The sequence below is a fragment of the Lineus longissimus genome, chromosome 1 (assembly GCF_910592395.1).
Source record: "Lineus longissimus chromosome 1, tnLinLong1.2, whole genome shotgun sequence".
Classification (NCBI taxonomy): domain Eukaryota; kingdom Metazoa; phylum Nemertea; class Pilidiophora; order Heteronemertea; family Lineidae; genus Lineus; species Lineus longissimus.
The window spans coordinates 16,085,323-16,098,078 of NC_088308.1; the positions used below are offsets into that span (position 1 = coordinate 16,085,323).

The 12,756-nt window shown below is 40.7% G+C and overlaps 1 protein-coding gene across 11 annotated transcripts in view; it reads right to left on the reverse strand.

Annotated features, from left to right (window-relative positions):
- The window catches only part of LOC135488774 (caskin-2-like), a 172,037-nt gene that overhangs the window by 36,812 nt on the left and 122,469 nt on the right, over positions 1 to 12,756 (reverse strand). The window lies entirely within an intron of this gene.

Sequence of the window (12,756 nt, forward strand, 5' to 3'; positions counted from 1 at the left end):
AGCTGGACTTCCAATTCTGAATTATGGTTTAATCTTCATCAGTGTAAATTATGCGAACAGTTTTGATATGATGATGGTATGGACAGGTCTGATTGAAAGAAACATTTCAGGAACTATCATGCCTCTTTGATAAAAAACAGGGTGAAGTCTTGATCATTTGGCTAGTAACACCCCTGCCAACCCTGATTAGCAGCATCCAAGATATGGTGCAGGTCTCAGCTATGACCAATACTTGTTGCAGGAACCTGCGACAATCCCTAAGACTAGAGATTTTTGTTGTCTCTTGTGATGATCATCCTGCATCGCTGCAACCAAAATCTCCTGTTTTCTTCAGGCCAGGCCTAAGGCTATTTAGTAGGTTACTCAGAAATTGTGAAACAGTGACAGTAATTCAAAAGCACTGGTGCGAACAGAGCAGATGAAATGTTCACCACATGTAGGCCTACCAGATGTCGATGTACTGATATTTTTGAGTCAGCCAGATATAATTAATAGGGCCTTAAGCTTTACATTTGAATATCACATGAATTGTAGAACAGTATTTCAATGTTTCCACGTGGCCCAGTACATATGTCTTCCGTTAAGATATTTTCATAATTCCACGTCATGTATTATATGTCCTCAAGTCCAAAGATTTTGACTATAGAGTCTAACGAACAATACACAAGACTACAAATTATTACATAACACACAGCATGAGTTTTGATTTTTATACCATGACAAAGTTTTGTATGTTCAAAAACCATTCGGTTATGTAGTTGATGATAAAGTTAGAACAGACGCTATAGCACATATCATCATTGACATAGTGTATGAACATGTACTGTACAACAGTCAACAACATGATAATAGATTTAATTGGGACTATGGCGGGAATCACAGGTTTAGAAATAGGTGGTAGAAGACCGAGTTGTGAATGGAGCCGAAAGGTCTTACCATCGGATCTGGTGGGGGAGGCTTCTCCGGGGACTTCTCATCAGGCTTCTCCTTCTTTCTACTCTTTTTCTTGAAGAACTTCATGATCCACTCTCAGTCACAATCTCTGGAACTCCACCAACACAATACACCACAGGTATCCACAACCTTTCCAAATAACGTGGCGGTACTCCAAAGAGTCTAAAGTGATCCTTTTGGTTTATAGCTGTGTCGTTAGTGCTGCTATATCCTTCTCTCTAGCCTAGTGTGTAAATCCAATGCTTGTGGTGAAGATTATTCCGTGATATTCCCCGAACAACATGACCAAGTGATCACTAATACACTGCTAATGTAACATACATGAAGTATAAATGAACCTCCTACTCCAATCAATAACCCACTGAATATGCTATCCTTGTAGGCCTTCCTAAACTAACAAACTCGTTACATATAAGCTACAAACTTTGAAACATTTCCAACAAAAATGCCAGGTATTTGAACTTGTAAGGCTGTAATAAACCAGAGAGAACCTCCATTGGCAACTAGCCTAATCGCACTGAAAACAAGCGAAGTCTGTCAATGCATTACTCCCTCTGATTGGGTTGTGTGTAACACCATTGGCCAATGCTGGCTGTGCGTAGACTCCACTCAGGGAGAGCTGGCTGTGGAGTGCAAGTGTCCCCGGTTGGCTCAATGCCACTGGTATGGCTGACTGGTCCCGGTGAAGGGTCCAACAATGCCTCCTCCATATTTAGCAAGGGTATTTGTTATTGTAAACAGGGGAACAAAATAAGCGATTGACCCCTTGCATTCTGATGTCTAAAAATAACACAGTCCTATCCTCAGCTGGAGGGATGTTGGAATTTTGTTGCGCAGTTCATCAAATAAGGCCAGTCATGGCCAGGAGCCGGGGTATGTTAACGACACTGTTTGGTGAAAGGTCCAAATATGATAGTGATGCATGCAGCAGAAAACCTTTCTAGGTATATTGAAAATTTACCATAACTGTCTTCCTGCACCAGCGGTGAGAAAATAAAATGCTGTTCAGCTTGGACCTCTGGCCAAAAACTAAGAGGGGGTTCCGGCCTCTTTCATTTCAGAATTTCTCCAAACTTGACCATGACAGGCCAACTCATCCCCAGAGAGAATTTAATTGTTTCAACGTTTGTTCAATCCATCCTAATCATGTTGCACAAATGATATCAGTGTTATTAGCTGTTAACCCTTTCGCTGCGGAAGTCACTTTTTGGCCAATCTGAGCAGAGGATAAGTCAGCCAAACAGTGGTTCTTTGTACAATCTGAACAGGCAAATAATCAAAGTATGTTGTCATCTATAATATTTGAATCAAGCTGATGTTTTCTTGTGTGCAAATAGCATGTGTCCTGAGGCACCTAAGTGCATGACGTACAATGCATGTCACCTGCATGCGATGATGCCGTGTTATAAACGTCATCATGCTATCGACTTCATCCGTAGCAAAAGGGTTAACTGGAAAACTGTTTGACAGCTACTAGTTTTAAAAGCTTCCTGCATTGAAGTAGTTCCGAACTCGGTCAATTCAAGGTCCGATAGTTTTCAATCTTGAAAAAACTATTACAGTGCTTTCATCTCCTCAAGTTCACTTGGAGATGCCAAAAGTACTTGATGCAGCTATTGAATATACCTGACATAGAAATATTATCATTCTAATGAAATATGATGCAAAATGATACTTTCATCTAGGTTCTGGCCAGATGAAATCTGCAGTTGTATATTTCACCCCAATGTTTTCCAACACCTGGGACCTTGGGACCTATTCTAGCCAAAGCTCCCAAAGACCATGGGGACAATTGACACCAAAAGGATTACAATGATAGTGTCAACACAGACAGCAAAATGTCTAACTTGTTGTTTGTAATGTATGTTTGATCTGTTCACACTCACATATCTGTGATAGAAGAATTTCCCATGGTTACCATGGCAAAATAATCAGCATAGATGGCCATGGGCATGTCACTACCATGGGGGTAGCCTACCAGATTAAACACGGAATATCAAGCTAACACATGAGGGTCACAGATACTATTCTAATAGGTCCCATTACCCTAGGGGGTTGAAACACCCCACATCATATCACCAGGTCACAGAAAAACATGTTTTTCGTGAAAGGTCAAAAGTGTTGTTTGGAATCTTTCACAAAGCCAGGTAGGCCTATGCCCTTAGAAAAGGAAAGCTAAAAGTATTTTTTTCACGACAGCCAAAATGTGACTATCATTTGACACAACATGGCATAGGGCCAGCCATATACCCCAAGACTCTAAGACTGGTTCTGGTTCTGAAAGTTCAATTCAGGCATGATATTATGTGCACATGCGATGTCTTTCAACATGTTCAATTTAAACACACGGTTGCTGTCAACAAGTTGCCCCATGGCCAACCGGCCTAACATCAGTGAAACTAGAATCCACCACAGTCACTGGTTATATAGGTTATTCAACTGTTAACACACACAAAATTTGCACCCTGCAGTGTATTAGTTGTCCCCGACAGCCAAAAAGTGTCTGGCCTAGTTAAGTTGTCCTTTTGATGCCTGCCATATGATCGTTAACTTACTTCTCCATAAAAAACCCATCTATTGACACAAATTGTTTGAGCTGGTACAGTGTCTGTCTGCTTTAGTCAAGCAGACCAAACAAAGCAGCTTTATCTCATTTTTTTGCGACTCCCACTCTAAACATATACACACTATTGCTCTGAAAGGTCCATCATCATGCATTTGGGAATTCTATTGATGTGAATAGTCCATTCATTTAGAAATTCTATTCATATGAATGATAAATACAAAGAACATTGTGGCCGATCTGGCTTTGAAGTGTGATCAGATTATCATATACCCATCTACACAGAGGATGAGACAAACAAAGTAGGGGCCTTTAAAATAAGCTTCATCAGGAATGATAGTGAAACTTTCCATCATTTTCAAATACTCGAAAAGGAAGTCGCACTTCCACTTTCAAAGCTGAAATGAACCGGTTGTCATATATTCCACCAACATGAACAGCATACCAGGACATAACCAATCCGTAATTAACATCCTTGATAAAACAATCAGAACATTTGGACATCCTCCTTTCATTATGAGCGATTTGCCAAATATTTCATTATCAGAAGTGATTAATTAATAGGACATCCACCTGTGCATCACTGGTCCAAAATCAACAGATGAGAACATCCTCCATGTGGTAGGAACAACATTGGCCTGCCTGATTGGGCCCCTATTTCCCCAGGAAGAGTCACTCAAAGCTGCCAACATATATTCTCATCATCACAAAATTACTAAACCTATTCATATATAGTTAAGATAATGTACTGATTTGGATGGCCTAGTGGTGAAGGCATCTACATGGGTTTGAGGCCCAAATGCAGCTTGTTCAGAAGTCGCCAGTTGGTCACTAGGCACCTGGCATTATAGATTGTAATCTTGTTTGTGTCAATTGTCCCCAAGGTCTTTGGGAGCTTTGGCTAGAATAGGTCCCAAGGTCCCAAGTGTTGGAAAACATTGGGTGAAATATGCAACTGCAGACAAAGGAGTTTGGAGGGTGTCTCCTGTGCCAAATTAAGACCAATCCGTTCATTAGGAGTGACACTATAAAAAACTTGATTTTTTCATTATTACTGTGTACTCCATTTCAGGCCAATTACTGAGACAAACCAAACAGGCCTTGCTTTGATAGCCTCTCAGTCCTTTGGCAAGCAATTTCACTACCAAACTTTATTGCAGTTGCATGCCAAGAAGAAAACCCTAAACCCTTGTTAAAATAGCGGCAATGAACACAAGATTGATAGAGATCCTATGATTACATCAGCCATGGAATATAAAATTACTCACCAACAGCTAACATTTTCTCAGTAAGATTACTGACGTATACTAGCAAGATCAATCATTGATGAAAATGTTACGTAAGCAGACCATTAGCAGCGCAAGGAAAAAGATACATAGACGATACATGTCAGCCAAGATATCAAAGGAAATATCAGAAAACATACAGCATGGCTATCATTGCTATCACTGGTATGTTTGTCAAACGAAGAATCTGATTCAATTGAGCTGGCAGTTACTTGTTTGAAAGAGGCAGCTAAAACATCCTGCTAACCTGTTAGCAATGTTCGTCAGACCTACACACGCACTTCTGGGATAAGATGAAAATTTCAAACAGATGACCAATCGGCAAGCTAAAACATACATGTATGAAATGATATAAAATGGATTGAAAATAAAGCCTTTTCAATTCCTAAATATCACCATGATTCAGTCGCCTTGGTATTTTGATATTCCTGATGGGGGTTTGAGTAGACTGGTAATTTATCATCTTGATTCTTATCTCAGACATTGAGAGCCTTCAATGTATAAAACTAATCACACTGCAAGATTCAAGATATTTTTTCTTTGAAATATGTTATGGAAAACCCACACCACAAAATTCATGCCCAGGGCTCACTCAGTGCAGTATCACCAGCAACTGAAAGTAATCCCCACACTCATGACTTTCTTGCCCCAAGCCAAGCAGTCACTATTTGCTTTGACCACGCCAGTCAGTGAAATCCACTTACATATATATGACATAGTCCAGCTGGGAGTTCCTTGGTCATACAGATTGCGTTGCCAATATTTCATTAATGTTGAAGTGGGGAGATATAGCATTATATGAATTAAAAGGTTACTTATGATTTAATTTTGCCAACTACTTGCAGACGCAATTTGAATTTGTGACTTTAGAAATCTTTGTATATCAAGATGCTTTGCCCACTGATGGTTGCAAATTGCTAAAGAACACAGTTTGCACCATCGCCCAGAAAACACATGTCCTTGAAATCACTCGGTGAAACAATGTTTGATGACTGGTTTAGTTCTTGCATGAATTTAACAGTTAATAGCCACTATCTGTCACCAAAGGTTGTGCAGAAGGTCCTTTAAGTGACTTACAGTTAGGCACACTGTATATGGCACCTCCCAAATGTCCACAACAAAAAAGCTCACCACCTATTAAGACTAGGTCTGATCTTTTAAACTTGTATATATATAATCTTGAAGCTTCATGGGTTAAAACTCCCACAATTCTGATGTGCTCATACCACACTAGATCAATTTATAGCAGTCCTGTCGATTCTCCTGGCAGTCGATTCCAGAGGGAAATGCAGAGGAGGTGGCTGGCATTCAGAACTCCTACCTTTTTGAAGAAATTGTTGAAACTGACTGTGAGTTTTGGGAAATTGAGCTTAAAAGCCGCCAGGGTGCCCCTTCACTTTCAAGGGCAACCTCCCTTTCTCAGTCTCCTGAATGCATCCTTGCTTGGGACATGAAGGAATGCATTTGGTACTAGTCTTGCTCTTTTCAATGAGGAAACGTGAGTTTGCCTTGTCCAAGGGATATGCCAGCATCGGAAATGGTTAAAGCGAACTGGAACCGCCGAGCGATTTATTCAACTTTTCGACTTTCACCGCCCGAGAAAGTCGAGTTCAGATTTGTAGCTCCGCCCCCAGTGCCCGAGCATGCGCAGTTTAATTTGTTATTATTGAGAATCATGTGAGAATCACGTGAGTCATGCGATCTTTCATTCATGAATTTTCGTAGTAAATTCCATAGTAGTGACGTCACTGAATGATTGACAGCTAGGCGCCATGTTTCATTCATGCCTCGTTCTGATCACCCGATACGCGGGAAATGAAAACGAGGTCATACGAACTGGCTTGGCGGTTCCAGTTCGCTTTAATTGATTTGTTTCCACTGTAATGAAACACCTTTCTTTGTTTGTCATCGCCTAGTTGAACTTTGGAGGGTCAAGAGAAAGCTACTTGACCTTGGTGAATGGATACAAGATGTCTTGATGGGGCGTCCCCAGGTCAACATGGATATAGTCGCTTGGATATGCCCACTAATTGATCTGTTGTCAACATGTCTAGCGTGGGTCTAATTAAAGTGTTGACCCATCTCTGAGGGTCACTTGAAGTGGAGAAGTACACCATGTGCCAAAAGCTTGTTTGGTCCAGTTGAGCATTTGATAAGATCTGATATAATATAACATACTGGTCCATCCATAGACTTTTCAACCTTTCAGTCTGAACAAGGAATGAGGACGGCCTTTTTTGCGAAGTTTGAAGTGGGGACTGTGATCTTTACTGGGGAGTTAACATTGATAAGCCATCCTTGTTTTGAAACCGCCCTAAAAACTGGGAAGAAATCTTGCTCAAAATGATATCGAATCCATCTTATAATTGCAGGAAATGAAAGTACACAAACATTGGAACATAATATCATACCAAGCCAGATTCAGATACTTCAACCATGTAAAACCCTTCTTTATACATCTTGATCCAACATCAAAGATAGAGTCCAGGAAGAGAAGGGCCATGAAGGGCATGATGATCCTTCAGATGGTAATGGGTTTATCAGGATCATGAGTGTATATATTGTCTCAAGAACAAGATCAAGAGGATAACTTATAAAGATGCAATGGGTTTTACCTGGTCAAGTAGCCATTAGATCAGTTGAGGGGTAGGCTAAATCACCCCATTTGCACTAAACTCACCCAGTTGAGGGGCAGGCTATTATAATGAGTCAATTACACTAATATTATAAAATGGTTTGGTACATATATGTACAAATTATTAATTGACCGAGTAAATTTCCAAGTTTTATGTATTTTAAAGGGAACTGGAACCGCCGAGCGATTTATTCAACTTTTTGACTTTCACCGCCCGAGAAAGTCAAACTTCCAACTTGCTATTCGAGTTCAGATTTGTAGCTCCGCCCCCAATGCCCGAGCATGCGCAGTTCAATTTGTTATTATTGAGAATCATGTGAGAATCACGTGAGTCATGCGATCTTTCATTCAAGAGTTTTCGTAGTAAATTCCATAGTAGTGACGTCACTCAATGATTGACAGCTAGGCGCCATGTTTCATTCATGCCTCGTTCTGATCATCCGATACGCGGGAAATGAAAACGAGGTCATACGAACTGGCTTGGCGGTTTCAGTTCCCTTTAAGGCTATACATGCAGTACGCATTTCATTCAATCAACCTTTTTTTTCACATGACCAGCAAAGAAGATGGTGGTAGGCCTGTCGTTCACTGGTATTTGTCAGCAGTATTTTGCACCAGGTCGGCAACTATTACCCTATACCCATTGCACACAGGCCACGTGCTTCAAGGATTTTTGAACTAAACTCATGAAATTATTCAAGAGGATTTAATCATGAAGTTAAGTATGGTCACAAGTCCACCCTGGGGCAAATATTATGAAAGGACCAAGACAAGGGCAATAATACCAAGTACACATAAGTAGGGGCACCTGGGACCAAGTAAAACGAATTAAGACATTGTTTTGTTTTTGTTCAAATGCTTCAGGAATTCAACTGTACATCTCTCAGGTCAACACTGTGAGTAAATAGGATTCCAGTGGTAAGCCTATGAAGTACCTCCTTCTCTGTGTTGAAAGGGTACCCCTAGGAATGTGTTTTGTCCCTGGTAACCATACCATAACAAGCCAAGGAAATCAAGATAATTGTCCAAATGTCACAGTGACAGAGCTAATTCCATGACTAGTTTCCAGTCATCTTGTAAATCTGTTAGATTATTCATTGTTCCAATCATGGGCTATATATTTACATGCACTTTCCAAGCCATTATATCGTTTAAAACTTGCTGTTTAATGCACTTACACAGGTCTTATTTCCATATAACTATTGTAACAGGTTGACTCCGTACGCCGTCATTTTTGAGAAAAAAAAGGGTGAAATAAATATATTTCAAGGATCAGCAGGTACGCATCTGACCTGGCACAAACGATTCCCATGTGATCTAAAATGCAACCTTGCCAAATTTTTGCTGTGTTGTCATTCGGGTTCATACTTGGGTCAAATAAGATGAAATTACGGGACTACAAAAAAATCAACATAATCACATAAACAAAATTTAATTGAGACCCCCAATTTCCCTTATATAACATTTGTGAACAGTGACATAGGCCAATGTGTCCCTATCTTTAACCTACATTTCCAAAAACAAAATGACTCCATGCCAATTGTCTTGGGCCTGTGAGACCGGCAAACAATGTTATATCTTCGGAAACTAACCTTCTTGTGACCGTGGAGTTTAGTTTTGGACATAGACGGAAATATACGAGAATGCTTGAACGACAGGAGTGACTTTGTCGGAAGGAAGGAATGTTGTTTCATACTTCCCAACATAAGAGATGTTCAGCCCTCCACTCTATGGAGGAATTTCCCCCTATAAATTTGTGGTTGATGTACTCGGCCCCATCACAGAAGTAAAGAGTGGTCAATCGGTAGATTGGCAATGATACAAGGAACTTTCACCTCCTCTGATCATCGAACATGTTCAGATACGGCCTGCAATACAGTCAGTCATCAACACCAGCCTATTGCAGCCAGTCTCCTGCGCTGCTTATTCTGATGACATGGGGCAGCAAATGAAAACATTATTCTTCCCAGCCCATGTTACACCAACAAGCCTGTCACCAAGGTGCGATAATTAACTTGTTATATGGTGTTTTGAGGATAAATAACACAGTGTTATTGAATCGCTGATCACTCCTCCAGGCAAGGCTTTTTTGTTTTTATGATGGACTGTGATTGCAAGAAGAAGGAAGCGAGCAGGTTATGTTGAATAGATAGGCCCTACAGTTATATTTCTCTCTGTTGCCTATCCACCGACTAAAGGGGATTTCGGAACACCAATGTTTCGGCCAAATTTTTACATTTTCTTGGTTGGTGAAAATGAACCCTCTCATTTCCTGATTAAAAGTCGGTGCAGATCAGTAACCGAGACTTGGCCTTATGACCATATGTGAACGATAGGGCCTGCAAAAGGGTTCCATTCAGAGACTTGATGATGCATCAATGGCTTTGATACTATAAACTGAGGCGCGGGAAGGGCATTGTATTGCTCCTACGAAGTTTGCTTTAACCAGCTCTCAGCATTGCAGAACTTCTGTGATGAGGTAGAAAAAGACAATCATAACTCCATTGGGGGAAATTCCTCCACAGCAGGGATGGTTGAACATCTCTTATGCATGGGAGTAAGATACGCCATCTCTTCCTTCGGACAAAGTCACTCTCGTCCTACACAAGCTGGTGCCCCTTTCCATATATGTCTGCATGAACTATACTCCAAGGTTGCAAGATGGATAGTTTACAAGTTATGGTGATTCTCGGTCACACATCCACTGAAGTGCTCTCGATGTTGTTTAACATTTGTGATGGGACCAAGTACGTTAATCACAATTCCTCCACAGATGGATCAAGTGGCCATCTCAGATACCTGGGAGTACGATACACAATTGATGGAAGAATATTGCCAAATGATTTGCATTATTCTTTCAATGAAATGTGCCAAAGTAGTTGGACTTCATCATCATCATCATCTATAGATCAATCAATTACAATGTAGCCTAACTAACGGCAAGATCAATGTTATGAACTTCAGGCCTGACAGATATCTAGTACGCATTTTGTTGGCCTCCCCATTTCAAACCACATCACAATGTGATTCAATCAAGTACCATTAGAAATCTCTCTGTGTATATGACATTCATGAATGGCAGCCATACATCATCTCACCCAAACAACGCTGCATACCCAATATTGGTATTATCCCTGAACAGGGTTGAATCTAAAAATGACAGATCCAGCAGTCGGGTAATTATACCAAGGGATCCTTCATCAAATATGTGTGACAAATGTGATATTAATGACCCACATCAAATCAGCGATCAAGCTCTCGCAATCGTGGAGCATAGACTGATACGTTGGCTGCCTTATCGACCATGTTAGGCTTGTTATGGTAACCCAATGTGATTCAACCCTTTCATACAGAAAAAGTGTCGCTTTTTCCCAAGTGACAAAATGTATCTATTGATTTCATTTTTAGCTCACGCCTGGGGAGCTTATACGATACTGTGGTGTCCGTCGGCGTATGTTAGCGGAGCACGTTTCGTCACCGCTAGGGCTAGATGGCTAAAACTTGGTGTGATGGTAGCTTTGGGTGATATGCCCGGACGTATTTTTCGTTATTGCAATATGACCTACTTTCTGGCCTCCAGGTGGCCATCTTGGAAATTGTTTTTTGCCTTTTTTAAGCTTATGGTTGTACGTAGAGTGACAACATTTTTATAGTGGGTATACCTAATAAGGTCTAATGACATATCACCCGGGTTTTTGATTTGACCTACTTTTCAAGGTCACAGAGGTCAAAGTTCACTAAATCACCGATAGGTGGCACATTTCGTTTCTATTTGAGCTAGAAGGTTCTAAACTTGTGAGGACATGTATCTAGGGACCATCTATTCTATCCCAAAAATTTGTCCCGGTCTGACTTCAAATATGGCCATCTTGACAATTAAACAAAGTCGGATTGCAACCAAATATCATGTGATTGTATATCTATGTACTCTCTACAACATCCCTGATTTTCAGTCAAATCCATCGCCAATCTTGAAAATTAAACAAAGTCCTATTACTCCGAAACTGATGATCGAATTGCAACCAAACTTCATGTGATTATGTATCTATGTACTCTTATCAATATCCCTAATTTTCAGTCAAATCCCATGACAAATACGGCCGCCATGCAGACCGCCATCTTGAAAATCCAACAAAGTCCTATTACTCTTTAACTGTTGAACAGATGTCAACCAATTTCCATGTGACATGTACATTCTTCAATAACCCTGAAATTCATTCAACTTTATAACCAAAATGCTATACTTAAATGGTACCGGTAATTTTCTTTTGTGCCATAGAGCCGAGAAGAATGATATTATTCAATGGAATCAAATGTGGTGAAACTAGCCAGAAACTGTTCTCCCCATATCCACTGCAAATGGCATGCACTACATTACCCGAGGTGAGCACATGGTTCCTGGGCCATTTCATTTGTTTTATGATGAATATTGGCTAGACAGGCAGGTGAAAGTTGATCTAGTTCAATAATGGGTGTACTATTGCCACAGCTTTGGCAGATAATGATCCTCCACAACCACATCATCATGGGGACCGGGAGCAGTTACGTCAACTGACTCTTCAGCATGGTTTTATTCCTTTGAGATGGAAGCTTGTCCAACAAGCCAAGTTGGAAATCATCTGGCTCCCTTTGAAACTTTTCCACAAAATGTGCTGTCTAGTATGGCCACTTGGCTGTGTTGAATGTCAGTTTAACCAGTACGCTCTGCCTTCAGTCAGGTTTTATTCCAGAGTTTCTGTCTCCTAGTCTAGTTGCCAAAGCCCGGCTGATAAAGACTAATTGGTGAGACTTTGGTGTTCTCTCTCCTAGACTGGTTGCCACCAGGGCAAATGACAGGGGCGGATCCAGGATTATGAGAAAGGGAGGGGCGCTGAACACCCCTAGAGCACCGTTTTTAAGCATTTCTCTCACTAAAAAAACCTCTTTTTTTCAATTCAGTTGAGATCAAGACCAATCCGGTGATACGCTTGACATTAACCAAGTCACCATTTAGCGAGAAAAATGGCAGTGTAAACAAATTGTGTAGTGGGTTGGCCTGTGCATCGTATCATATCATTTCGTCGCGTCATGCAGTATTCAGAGGATACTCAGGCAAGACTGAATTGTACTTCGATTTCTATCGGCTCATACTATATGTTTTATTGGACAGTGCTATGAATTTTTTCGGGTTGGGTGCTTGTTTCTCTTGGACTGTACCACAAAAATTCATTGCACAGTAAGCGCACAGTATGATACGGTCCTCGGATCGTCGTCGGTTCCTCCTCGGACCGTACAGCTCAAAAACGATACTCAGTTCTGGTACTAGCTGTGCCTATGCC